Here is a 14,295-nt window from a genome sequence, read left to right on the forward strand (position 1 = left end):
ATCTCACATATTATCCATTTACATGATGTCAGGTATTTATGATCATTGTAATACTGGGTTATTTAGGTATGTGATACCAAGGAACCTTAATTATATTCTAGTAATAGGTGTTCTACCAGAATAAAAGGGTTAACTGGTTAAAATTTGAGAGGGCTGCTTTTGGAGACAAGTACAAATGATAAGGTTTTCATAAACAACTTGTGTCTCCTTATAGTTGAGTAAAACCCTATAATATATTGACTAAGAAAAATGTTCACTTTGATGTTTGCTTTATCTATTATGAATTTTTTTAAAGATTTATTTATTTTATGCATATTCGTATACTGTTGCTGTCTTCAGACACCAGAAGAGGGCATTGGATTTCCATTACAGATGGCTGTGAAGCCGCCATGTCATTGCTGGGAATTGAACTCAGGATCTCTGGAGGAGCTGTCAGTGCTCTTAACTGCTGAGCCATCTCTCCAGCTATTGTGAATTTTTATTCTTGGGAATTATATAATATGTGTGTGGTTTTCTTTTTTTTAGATTCTTTGAATATTTTTACATGTTCATCACTCATTAATATATTTTATATCATATTTCAATTTTTTCTTTTGCTATGTTTAAAACTTCTTAGGATGACCACTTGAGGATAGTTACAGAAGACAACAGGGTTTCTTTGGGACTGCTGTTTTGGGTGAATTGAAGGGCCATTTTGTCCAGTACACACTGAATTCTTTTCAGATTACAAATATTTGAATGCTTCATACATTTGCATTGTAAAGGAGATAGTAATTATTATGTCTCCACCCGTAAGATAGATGAGGACAATGACAAGCCTCTTCTAAGCGCACCATGTACATCGTCTCAGTTCTTTTAAAAACTGAAGTTTTAAGGCCTTAATTTGGTGTTTTGCTAGCACTGTTGGTGATTGTATTTAGGCAGCTTTGAGGGAAGCACTGTGCCCTCAAGTTGTGGTCCCAGCCCTCTGACCAGCTTCTGGTTGAGTGTGAGAGCCTCATTTTATTTATATGCCTGGGGTTGCATTCAAGCCCATTTCCTTTTTTTTTTTTTTAAGGATAGTTTCATTGTGTAGCTCAAGTGGTCCTGGAGCTGTCTGTCATCTTCCTGCCTCAGTCTTGAGTGCTGGGGTTATGGGCTGAGCCCCTCTCTCTGACTTTTCTCCCACTAATTAAAATCTTCCAGCCTCCCTTGCCCTGTAGTTGTGTTACTGTCTAAAGTGGGCTGTCTTCTCTCTTCCTCCCGGCTCTTAAGTGTTTTCTTCTACGACCATGTTGTCTTAGCCACCTTTCCTTTCTTCCCACCTGCAACTGTCTCCTCCTCTCCACTAGAGTTCTGCTGTGTTGGTTACTCACACGTGTGGCCTGCTTAGTGTGGTCTGTTAACTGTGTTCATTCCCTTATTCCTTTTCCATGAGGACTAGAGATGTTCATATTCATGTGTATGTCCTCCACATTTACACAGTAGACATTCAAATTAGTCTTAACAGTAAAGACACCACAAGATTTTAAGAAGATAATGTATAACTACAGAATTAATTCTTTGTATTTCTTGGATTTTTCAGAAAATATGTTAACAGTGACTCCTTCAACCAGCTAATTTGTATTAGATGACATTAAGAAAAGAAAGGAAAGGGGCTGGAGAAGATGGCTCAGTAGGTAAAGGTGCTTGTTGCCTGATGACATGCGTTCAGTCTCCAGGACCCGGTTAGAGAAGGGAAGAAGTGACTTCTGCAAGTTGTTCTCTGACCTCTCCATGTTTACAATGGCACGCACATATACCCACATGCATATATAGATAAATATTTTTAAAAGAAAGGAGAATGTATTAATTTATATAACAAAATGGCTTTGGTTAAAGCTCCATGACTCCCTTATTCCTTTTTCTTCAATGTATTTTGGGCAGCTGTGACTGCTGTGGTTGCCGTAGTCTGATTTTATTGGAAGACACTAAATGTTTATATAAACATCTGTATCAGTTGTAGTAGCATGTTGGGATGCTTTGAGGTTTAGTAAAGTTAACTCTCCTAGACTTTGGGCCTTTATTATTACTTTTAAAAAGCAGATATGGCACATTATTATTTCCATATGCTAACATTTTCCCTCTTTTAAGATACAATGTCAAATATTAACAAATGTACCAACATTTTCCTTTTCTTTGAGCATTTTCTAGTCTTACTTGTTAATGTGTCTGTCATCCATATTGTAACATTTTATCCTGTTTTTGCGATCTTGTTTTGACACAGTTCAGAATTACTTAGTATGATTGTATGCTGGACTTCCATTCCACTTTTTTTTTAACTAGTAATAGTTTTTTTACCTAGTATAATTCTCTGGTGTTTTTGAGAGTTTTTCTTTTTTCTTTTTGGAACATTTGCACTTTTTCCTCCATTAACTTTTTTTCGACATTCTATAAGTTCATCTCATAACACGTTTGCTTGTAATCATTTCCACTTGTTATGATTGAAAATGTGGGAAGTTTTGAGAATTTGCATATGCTCTTGTATGTATGTATGTATGTATGTATATGTATGTGTACGTATGTGTCTATGTATGTATGTGTAAACTGAGTACACTTCATGGCTTTGGTTTTAGTTAATAACAGTAATTTTTCAGCAGTGCATCATTAGCATCATATAACTGATAATTATTGGATGTGCTTTTCTGAAGAAAAACTTTTATTATCCTGGACTTGAAGATATGTCTGGGCTGGGCAGTGGTGGTGCACGCCTTTAATCCCAGCACTTGGGAGGCAGAGGCTGGCGGATTTCTCAGTTCGAGGCCAGCCTGGTCTACAGAGTGAGTTCCAGGACAGCCAGGGCTATACAGAGAAACCCTGTCTTGAAAAACCAATATATATGTATATGTATGTCTAGGTGCCTTATGTTTATGGATGGTATGCTTTGAAACCTGGACTTGACGGTGCAGATCAAAATATTGTAAATTTAAAAGCTGATCTGTAGGGTTAGGAATTGTAACTTAGAATAGCATTGGTCATATTTTCTGATACTTGGTGTTTTTGTTTATGTATTGGGGGTACTGGAGATTGAGCCCAGGACATTGTATATGCAAGACATTTTTCAGTTATATCTCCAGCCAGATATTTGATGTTTATAGAGATGTTTTCCCCTAGATAGTCCTGTTATTATATCTCAGTTGGGTAAAATTTCTGCTGTAAATCAAGATTGATAAACAGTGAAAGGCAGCTTTACTTGGAATAGCGTGCGTCCCAGGTTACCCAGGCACCTGCCTGCGGGCCTTCACCGTTGCTGATGTGTGTGCTCGGTAAGCAACGTGAGCCATTTGTAGTTCTCTTGTAGTTACTGCGAAAATTGGGTGGATGTTGGCCTCTGGTTTTGTCTCCTTCAGTTTCTTTTCACTTAGACACTTGTGAGTAAAGTTTCTCTGAAGTAAAGACAGAGCAATGGCATATTTGTTAGTGAATGGTTGTCAGCTGGCAAGTGAGAAGAGTTGAGAAACTTCCTAAGTAGTAAGAAGTAATGTTTTAGCATTTTCTTTCTGTTTTATACATTACAAAACCTTTGCTTTGGGTGCAGGGTCAGAAGAATTAGATGTTGATTGTTAAAGTCTGTCCCTGGACAACATTTTGCTAAGACTCAGTTAAATAGTGGCAAAATTGAAGACTTAATCCTATTGAAGATCATTACTGCATTTCTGGTGTACTAAATATTATTATGGTTTTCTGTAACTTAAAACTTGCACACTGGAGAGATGGCTCAGTAGTTATGAGCATATCCTGCTTTTTTTTTTTTTTTTTTTTTTTTTTTTTTTTTTTTGTTTTTTTTTTTTTAGAGCATGTTAGTTCAGTTTCAGGCACCCATGGCAGATGGCTTAAACCTGTCTATAACTCCAGAGGGATCCAGTGCCTCTGCCCTCCGTGGGCAGCTGCACTCATGTACACAGACACAGACAGATACATGTCAAGTACTTTTTAAGAATTAAAAAAAAATAACTTTTATGTATGCCCATGTGAAATAGTGAGATATTCCCATCATGTTTTTAGGTGAGTTTTCGGTGAGTTTCTCAAGTATTTTTGTCATTTTCATTAGAGGTACAGTAGGCATTTTATTATCACTTTCAGAAGAAGAAGAAATTTAATTATGTGACTTTTAAGTGCTTTTATAAAAGTTTTTAAATTTTATTAATTAACATGAAAAGTTAATACCACGACCACAAATAAATAACTTTATTTGAAATTGTTTTTGTCACACGTTTTCATCTTTAACCAGTTTAGTTCTTCCAAATAAAATTGACAGTTGCTAGTTATTTGCTTTTAATTACAGTTTGTATGAATTCAGTAAGTTGAGGTGTGATTCATATTCACAAAACACTGGCTGTCCATGTGTAATCAATGCATAGCAACAGCTGGTTGAAGGGGACCAAATCCATTGAAGAGGCGATTTGGTTCCATTTTACCAGCTTTAGCAAAGCATTGCTGCTGCTGTTGTAGGATCCAAACAGGTTAAATGCTCTTTTGTAGAAATAGAGCATGACAGGTATTACAGGTTCCCACACTAGTGTACCAGTTGTTAAACAGGAAGTTCCCGGTTTTAGGCATATGTCCTATACTGCTGTTCTTGCAGCTCACATCAATGTGCATCTTTCTTAGTTCTTAAATGCACACAGTAACCTTTCAAAACCAACATTTGAAAGAACAGATAAATCATGCAATGGTTCTAAGTTATCACCAGGTTGGTTTGTTTATTTAGGTCTCTGTGTAGTCCTGGCTGTCCTGGAACTCACTCTGTAGACCACGCTGGCCTCAAACAGAGATTTGCCTTCCTCTGCCTCCCAAGTGCTGGAATTAAAGCAGTTTGCCACCATGCCTGCAAACTAGGTTTTTAAATAATTAAACTAACTAGAAGTTGAAAAAGGGTCATGTTAGCTACATATTTTTGTACTACTCCTATTTTAGCATGATAGTTGAGGACTTAACAAGTTCTGATATGGAGTGGAAGGATAAGAATGGCCTTAAGAAAGTTTCTCTGTCCTTTAATTTATTATTACATCACACATATCTTCAGTGTCATTCTTTGCTTTTGCTTATGTTGGCATACAAACCCTAAGTTCAGAAATTAACCTTAAAAATCTATTTTATTGAGGTGGGGTAGGGAGGAGGTGTGGGATGTGGAGCAGTTGGAGGGTAGAGGGGGGTGGGGTGGGGGTGGGGGTGGGGAATGGAATATGGAGTGTAAAAAATAAATTAAAAATAAAATAAAATAAAAAAAAATCTATTTTCTTGACTAAATTCTATGCTGTTTTGAGTATAGATTGTTTAGTTCTTATTATAAGGTTAGTGATACATTGATGTATGGTAGTTGGCTATAATCCCTGAATTTTGAATATTAAAACCTACCATGTAATACTTTAAAATTAGTACTTAAGCATTTGTTAATGTGATTCTATTGGAGATTTCCTGCCTGAAGACGGTGTCTTTTGACACATACTCATACAATAAAAGTTTGCTATATTATAGTTTGTCTGTAAAATAAGAATGCCGAGGGAAATACCATATAATTTTATTTTTTTTAAAACTAATATGGTAGAAGGACAACACAATCTCAGATAGTATGCAGATATTTTAATATTCTATTCTACATCTGTTGTTAATTATTGTGCTTCTGGTGAAATTAATGTAATTTTAATTCTTTACATCATTTTCTCCAAATAGTGAAACAGGTATTTGGTTGCCTGAACTTAAGTGCTGAAGATAGCACTTGCCTGGTTCTATTTTAGTAGGTCCCTGGCAGCCGTTCAGCAAGTGCAGTTGCTCAAGTGTGCTTTTGCATCATTGAGTCTCGTGTACTGGCCATATCAGGACAAGGAGAGGCCACAGGAAAAAATAGTACAGCATCTGATAGTGTCAGCATCTGTTATCCCTGTCAGGGTGACAGTTGAAGTGTTTGAGTAATAGCAGTGTCAGCAGATGCCCAGAGTTTAACATGTACTCACTTCAAAAGGGACAGCTGATCTAAGTGCTGGGTGTGACATTTCAAGTGATTCAAAACACTCCTAGACAAAAGCTGGACTTGGAAGCAACAAAATCAGTTTTCAGTTTTATTTTATAAATGAATAGCTAGTATTCTCTATTCTCTAAGGATTGTAACAAATTCTTAGTTGCAAAAATGTTTCATAAAGAATTATTAAAACCTTCCAGACCTGTGGAATAACTACTATAGCTGTTCATAATTCATTATGAGAAGAATAATGCCATTTGATATAAGCAAGGATAACACAGACTTACATTTTTGACAGTTGGTTGCCAATATATCCTGTTTATGTTTTAGTTATGGCCTAGGGTTTTGCCATTTTTATCATTCTCTTTCATGCTGTAAGGATTAACTGCACTTAAAGTACAGATTGGGTTAAGAACTGACAAACTGGAGAAGGACAAAGGTCAGTGATTTCATGTGTGCAGTATAATTTTACTTGAAAGATAGTCTTTAAAAATTACAGTTTCAATAGCTGTCAGAAAAGAAAACAATAAAACCAAAAATTTTGGTTTTCAAGGTTCTCTGATTTTTAATAGGTTATACATTTTACTACATGTGATGAATAGCTATTATATGAGTAAAATCAGCTTTTTGTTGCTTTATTTTTCTTACTAGATTTGTTTGTCCTGATTTGATAGATGTGATACACTAAAATATCCAATTGTGAAGACAGATAATGGTTGATCTGTGTCTCACTGTTTTGTGCTAGCAATACTATTTCCTCTGTAGTAGTCAGATTTTAATCATGTGAGTATTCAGTGTGGAGTGTAGTATGATTTAATGTGAAAATTAAAATCCACTTCCATGAAACTTTTCTCCTAAGTATAGTATGAGGGATATTAGTTTGCACCATAAATGGCTGGTACTTGGGATGGGGCCGTTAGTCTTGCCAGTGGCCGTTTTCTTGACAGGTTAGTTCAGAGTAAGAGAGTTCACCATCCTGGAAAGAGTTCCCTTAGCTTCAGCTTAGCTTCCTCTTGGCGGACATTACCTACCCAGAATACATACTTCTTTACATTCCATAGCACCGAGTGTTCATATGGGTACATAAAGAAGTATGTGCTCTGAGTAGGCACTCCTGTGCCAGCTGATAGCTGTGAAAACACGAAGCGGCCCACCTCTCCCAGCTGTAATGGATCCTGTGCAGAGATTAGCTTATCAGACACTGAGCTTTACAACAGATTTACCTGATCCCATCGATGCCACTTCTGCTTTGTTCTTTTAAGCACTGCCATGCTTTGCCCTGCTTCTTCTTTTCCTTCCAAGAGATGCAGTCAGCAGCGTCCTAAGTGTATTCAGAAATGTTAGCACGCTTGCTGCTCTCTCCGTCGTGTAGCCCTCTTCTTTATAATTTGCTTCTAGATCCTTTACAGACAGATGATAATCAATTTAGTCTAAATTATTTTTGTAAACCAGATACTTCTACTTAAAACTTATTGGAAGAAACAAGTTACAGTTAGGACAGGCTTTGAAATTGGGTCATTTCATTGTGTCATTTCATTTAATTGAATTAATGTTCTTAAATGGAAATTTATTTTCAAGGTAACAGATTACAAGTCATTTAGCCAAGTTTTTGTTCTGTTTCTGTTTGCATTGAATGCAAATTCAAATAGTTATGTGCTCGGTTTGTATGAGATTACTTTTTAAAAATGATTTTTAATATAATGGAAAAGTACTAAAATAACTTTTCCAAATCCTCCATAAGAGAGGAGAAGCACTTTAGTCTGTGAATCTCTGGGTTTTACCTTGAATATTTAGCACAAGAAAAAAATAATTTGGGAGTGGCCTATAGTCACTAAGACATTTTGAAGGTTAATTCAGAAGGAGACATTGAGAAGCTTTGAGCTTTGGTAAAATATAGAAGAGGGAGTGCTGGGAGGGAAGTGGGGGAATAGGATGTTTGCAGCCCATGAAGAAAGCTAGTGAGCTGCCAACACGGGCCTCAGTCAGTGTGCTGCTGAGACCTGCATCATGCAGCAGCATGCAGATGTCTGTGGCCTGAGTAGTAAGCGAGGGGAGACATGTCATAACCTAAATCTTGAAGTAGCTTTTAGAAGCTGTTGTGCTCAGGAGGCAGGGATGCAGATTTGCTAGAGAAGTGAGACACAATTGAAACAATTGTTTAATCTAAAACAATAAAGACCATGTCTTTAGTGATGCAGTTTATTTTTGAAGTTATCTGGCATGTTGTTTGAACAATGGCATTTTAAAAACTAAATTATCAATTTGAGCTTTGAAATTAGCCTATGCCCAGATATAAATAATTTAACAGTGAGAATATGTATCAGTCAATATTAGATAAGCATGCAGAAAGTCAGAAGCAGCCTTCCAAGTCGGTTCTTGTGCTTGATTTACCTGTGAGCCTAGTGTCCTGCAGCACTTGCAGGGAAGAGATGTAGTGACCTAGAGTGACATCGCAGTCACCGCATCATGACTGGTCTTTCACACTGCTGCTGTCTCAGCACTTCTTTTATAAGCTGGGTGAAGTAAGCACCCAGTATAAGTGAGCACAGAACCTTACCTTTTAAGATAAATTTGAAAGACAAGTTAAATATACAAAAAAATCCATAATTTACCTTTCTTCCTTGCTCTTCTCACAGACATAGATAGACACATATACACAGATGTGTGTATGCAGGCATGCAGTCTCTCTCTCTCTCTCTCTCTCTCTCTCTCTCTCTCTCTCTCTCTCTCAAATTGAATCAACATTAGTCATATGATTTAGAATGTAATATATCATTATATAGATATATAGAGAAAGTGAAGTAATGAGAAGGTTGCTACAAGTGGCAAAGAGAATGTACCTAGGGTTTTTGTTAGAAGAAATGATTCACAAGAGGGGAAAAGTTGCAGAGGACGTTAATTTTGTAATCTAAGATTAAAAAAACAAAACAAAACACTGCAAGCAAAACCCTAAACACACCTCACATTCTCCCAAATAGCTGTAACCATTCACCCAGCTTCCTGTGCCCACCAGACTATACTGGGTTCTTCTGGTGCCTCAGGAAGTAGTCTGCGTCTTTCTTGCTTTGGGATTCTTTTGGAGGAACAGGAGTTTGAATTTCCAGGGTTAGTGGTAGATCTGGAATGAAGCTACCTTGTTATATCCAGAGGTCAAGTCTGCAAGCGAGGTCAGGACTTCCAAATAGTCACCACAGAAGCCAACTTATATTCTTCCCGACTCAGTGGCCACAGCCTAGGCTGTTAGAGCTTTATAGGCAGCTAAGCATTTGAAACATGCACTCCCAGGCAAACAGACTCTCTTGTGCCTCTCTTCCCTGACCATATTTAGTCAGCCATAGCAAAAAATAGTCTCTCAGCTGTCGATTGTCGATCTAAAAGCTGAGGAGGATTCTATCTTGCTTTCTGCCTATTGATTGTTCTTCCTGTGGTCCCAACACTGCTTTGCCATTTGTCCTGCTTTTTTTTTTTTTTTTTAAAGTACTGCTAAATAGAGCTGTGTCTCATGTTTCCACTTACATTTCCCAGATTCTCCCTGAGCTTGTGCTGAGACTAGGAAAACCTCACGCGGCTGTCACTATACTTAGAAGCACTGAAGAGAAAGAGGGCGGCGGGGTTGGGGTTGGGGTGGGGGTGGGGTGGGGGGGGGCAACAAATTTGCCCTGGCTGGTAGCAAGACAGTCTTCAGGCAGATCTGCACGATGTAAAAATCCCTATACCTCCAAACTACTTCATAATCCGACTCTTTTTTTGATGGTTAAAATGTTTTGTATAGTAATGCATTACACAGATGTTGGCTTGTAGGGATTTTTGTACAGTTATATTTAGGGTTAGTTACTATTTTTTTAATTATTTAAAAAATAATAAATAGCACTTGAATGGAGAATAGAAATGGTGAGTAGAATTTATATAGTGACTGTGAGATAGATCAGTAAGAAACTTGAATAAGGGATTCTTTGGACGGATATTTAGAATCTTAGCTCAGTGTCCACTTCGGTCACTTTGTCGTAGGGCTTAGTGAGAGTATGGTAGGAATGCCTATGGGTAATGATGTGCTTTGAACTGTATGTACATGTACAAGTCCAAAGATGCCTTTTTGTGTGGATTAAACTCTTAAACCTAAGACTAAAGTGATCTCTTTCTTCTCCTTTAAGTCATGACTCCAATGTTCTAAGTACCATTTAGGTATAACCATTCACAGACTAAAAATGGTCATGAATTTGACATAACTTGGCTATATAGTATGTGTCCTAGAAACAAGAAATACTTAAGAGTTCTCAATTTTAATAGTGCATTCAGGTTAAATTTAAATATAGATATTTCTTTCTAACCGAAAATGAGTAGTATTAAAACACCAAACCAGCAAATCCATAAAGATAAAACTTAAATCTCAAAAACCTGAAAAACTGGGCAGGAGAAACCAAATGTATCTTGTTCTTAGTTCAAACATACTCTCCTAAGTAGCCGTTGAACTAAGAGTTAGGTAGAACTACATCACCTCACACAGGCAGGGGGCTGTCCTTAACAGCTTTTTGTCTTCACGATTAATTTGCTTTGGGGTGAGAATTTTAAAGAAATGCTTTTGTGGATACTGGTAAATTTTAGAAAACTGTACCTTTTCCAAATGTTCAAAATTTATGCATATTAAGAGATGATACATGTTAGATTTTAAAAGAATTTAATTTTCAGGTCCTAAAGTACCCACCCCTGCTGTAGCAATGAACACTGTGCCATGTTCCTGTGCTGGGTTGTAACATTGAAACGAATCAGAGAATTCCTGCTCTTGTATTGAGCAGTCCACCAAAACTCTGGTATTACTAATACTCTGCCTGGATGCTCAGACTTGATGCCCTGTGTTTCTTCATTATTTCCACTCAGAAAACTTTGAGCTCTGGTTTCCATGTGCAAAGAATCTCCTTTTGTATACAACTATATAATAATGTATGATATGACTCCAAAAACTTGTTTGGCTTAACTTTCTTAAGTTTCTTCGTGGACTCTGTACTAATCTGCTTTACCTACTATTAAGGGAATCTTAAATGAACTAAGCAAGCGTTTATTGACCACCAGTAATGCTGTTCTAGCATCTTTCTAAAAGTAAGTGATGCTAATATGCAAGACTTCTGTAGTTTACCTGCTCGATTTGAGAAAATGTTCCCTTTTGCTGAAGAGAAACATTAGGAATATCATGGCAGACCCTAGAGATTTGCCTGGTACCATTTGAGCACAGCATACCAGTGTAGACAGCTGCTTGTCCCCTCTGCTTCTTGGAACTCATTTGTTCGTCATTCAGCAAATGTCTGAGCACAGCCATGTGCCAGGGATTAGGCTAGGCACCACTATTAGTTGTTCTGGAACTTAATGCTTTTTTGGCACCATTTACAAATGCCTGCTTAACTGGTAGTAAGATCTTATCTTTAAAACATCCGTGTCCTCAAACTATTGGAGAAGAACTACTTGAGAAATGGAAGAGTGTATCTCTATTGGGAAAAATAACACCAAGTCTTAGAGACTGCAGTTAATAGTCTGTTGGCTTAGTAAAAGAAGTTGACTTACTTATTGAGCTGGTAATTGTGTCTGTCATAGCCCTCAGTGCTTGCAGCATAGCAGTAGGCTTTCCTAGTGACCAGCTGCAAGTGCTGCAGAGAAGATCCTGTGGCTGCTGTCCCAGGTTCTAAGCTGTGTTCCTAATAGTGCCCATTCTGTAACAAGAAGAGGACAGACTGCTCTGATCTATTATTGGTGTACGGAGGTGAGGGAACAAGAGTCTCTTCTCTTACTTTCTCCAGGCTTACCTCGCAGGCTGGGCCTCTTTTCAAGGTCATGCATTGTTTACTTTTCTAAAGGGATTGATAAGTATCTATTTGCCATCTCAGAAGAGGGGGGCTGGAGAGATGGCTCCACTGTTAAGAGCACTGGCTGTTCTAGAGGGTCAGGGTTCAATTCCCAGCACCAAGTGGCAACTCAAAACTGCCTATAAATCTAATTCCAGCAGATCCAAAAATCCTTATGCAGACATAAATGCAGACAAAACACCAATGCACATAAAATAAAAATAAATAAATCATTAAAAAATTTACTCATGTATGTATATATGTATGTTTTGTATGTGTACTTATGTATGTATGTATATGTATATATACATATATATGTGTGTTTATATATATAAAAGTGAATCCCCCGTAGCTCCAGTGTAGAATGTGCCTGTTAGTCCGTGTAAGTGCTTCTCTCAGACAGGGAACATGACTTTGCACCCCTTGAGTGTGGGCTGTACAATGCTTGTCAAGAGTGTAGAATAGAAAAAGTGGGGACAGTGTACACAGGAGAGCTATGACACATGCTCCTCCATGGCACCTGTCAGTGGTAACGTTGAGAGTGGTAGGTCATATGGATAGTTGGTGAAAAGTGACGAAAGGCACTGCCTATGTAGTTATTCTGCCAGGGTCCCCTAGCCCCAGACTGATGAAGAAAACAACATACAGAGTGTCTAGTTAATACTTCTTTAGCTTTGTCAGAAACAAAGAATAAGTGAAACTGTCATAGCTCAAGGGGACCTGTGGTTTTCAGAGCAGACAAAAAAAGGAACATTAAATTAAAAAAACATTTTAAATGTTTAAATCCTAAAGAGCTAGAGAGCAAGGGGTCTAGCTTAGCTGCAGAGCCATGTACAAGGTTGATCCATCCTCTGCACCACAGAGTAAGTGAACATTTATCCACTCAGTGCCACCTAGTTGATACTTAGTTTGCATATATATATATATATATATATATATATATATATATATATATATATATAGCTTATGTTGAATTCATGATCTTGTTGCTTCAACCTAAGTGCTAGGGTTATAATTACAGGTAATTACAGGCCTGCATCACCATGACCAACTTTCATTGGTTAAACTTTGTAGAAAGCTATAAACCTCTTTTAAGTTTTTTTTTCTCATGTTTTTTTCTGCACTCTTTAATGCATGGAGTGGTAGATAATGTATGATATGACCATCATGATATCCATATGTTTTGTAGTCACGCAATCTGAGTCGAGCCAGTCATGGTGGGAAGCTAGGTAGGGAGATCAAAGTCCAAGGCTAACTTGGCCTGCGTAAGTAACAAGACTCTCAAAGCAAAACAGTCTGCTAAAGCTTAAGAGCTTGGCAGCGCTCGTTTTAATAAGTTTAGAGGTTCATGTGCCTCCAAAGCTTAATTTTTTAATAAAGATTTATTTAATGTATATGAGTACACTGTAGCTGTCTTCGGACACACCAGAAGAAGGCATTGGATTCCATTACTAATGGTTGTGAGCCACTATTTGTTTGCTGGAAATTGAACTCACAACCTCTGGAAGGAAGCAGTCAGTGCTCACAACTGTTCTCTCCAGCCGCCCAAAACTAAAATTTTAAAAACATTTATCTATTTTTATTGTGTATAGTTGTGTGTGTATGTGTGTATCTATGTGACGAGCTTATGTGTGTAAGCATATGTTCACACGTGTGCATCAGTATCCCATGATGTACATATTGAGGTCAGAGCACAACTTAAAGAAGCGGGATCTCTCCTTCCACCTTCCACCATGAGTCCCTGGAATCAAACTCGGGCCTAACCACAAGCACTTTTACCTCTCGAGCCGTACCTGCTCCTTCAAAGCCTATTCTTAAGACTCTTGGAACTTCCTACATGGGATTCATAAAGTCCTGCCATCAAAGACTGAGTCCTCTGAGGGCCTAGTGTCAGTGTAGAGGCTGACACTTCCATGAATTTTCCAAAAAGCATTTATTTCTTAATTTGGTTCTCTGGGTCTCTAGGATTTTTAATTCTTTTATGTTCTTTAAGGTGTCTTTGACTTTTTTGGCTTTTTGAAAATATTAATGGTTTTGGAAGCATAAATATTGAATTATAATTACCATTCAATGCATCTGACAAACAGAATTGTAGCACTAAACATAAATCAGATTTTAATTCTGCTATTCCTAACAAGCTACTGAGTATATGTCTGATCACTGTTTTCCTACTGTCTTGCCTTTGTCACCTGCTGTTCTTTGTTACTTCTTTTATGGGTAGAGACTATTGATGGTGAACCATGCAGGCTTCCTCAGGCCACACTGTTTGCTTTCTGTCCTTCCTCCTGGGAGGTTTCCCTGTCAACCACAGCTTTCCTCTGCAGCACTTAGGTTCTGTGCTTGCTGCATTCTGCACATGCTGATAGTTTGTTTGGCTCTCAAAATACCACAAAGCAAAAAACATTGGAGAATTATGACGGTAATTTCTACCTGTGTGTAGAAACATGATTTTCCCTCCCCTCCCCTCCCCTCCCCTCCCCTCCCCTC

At 37.7% G+C, this 14,295-nt stretch overlaps 1 long non-coding RNA gene across 2 annotated transcripts; it reads right to left on the bottom strand.

Annotated features, from left to right (window-relative positions):
- Window positions 1-2,808: 2,808 nt before the first annotated feature.
- LOC115065498 lies at window positions 2,809-9,340 on the bottom strand. 2 transcript variants are annotated; one of them, XR_003845275.1, is made up of 3 exons: window positions 8,937-9,340; window positions 7,201-8,534; window positions 2,809-3,404 (listed from the first exon to the last, which is right to left on the bottom strand). It is a non-coding gene; the product is annotated as an uncharacterized LOC115065498 (long non-coding RNA). The 2 variants fall into 2 exon arrangements; XR_003845274.1 differs by having other exon boundaries at window positions 7,201-7,378; window positions 8,369-9,333.
- Between the last annotated feature and the right edge of the window lie 4,955 nt (window positions 9,341-14,295).

This window comes from Mus pahari, chromosome 15 (genome assembly GCF_900095145.1).
Source record: "Mus pahari chromosome 15, PAHARI_EIJ_v1.1, whole genome shotgun sequence".
Taxonomy (NCBI): Eukaryota; Metazoa; Chordata; class Mammalia; order Rodentia; family Muridae; genus Mus; species Mus pahari.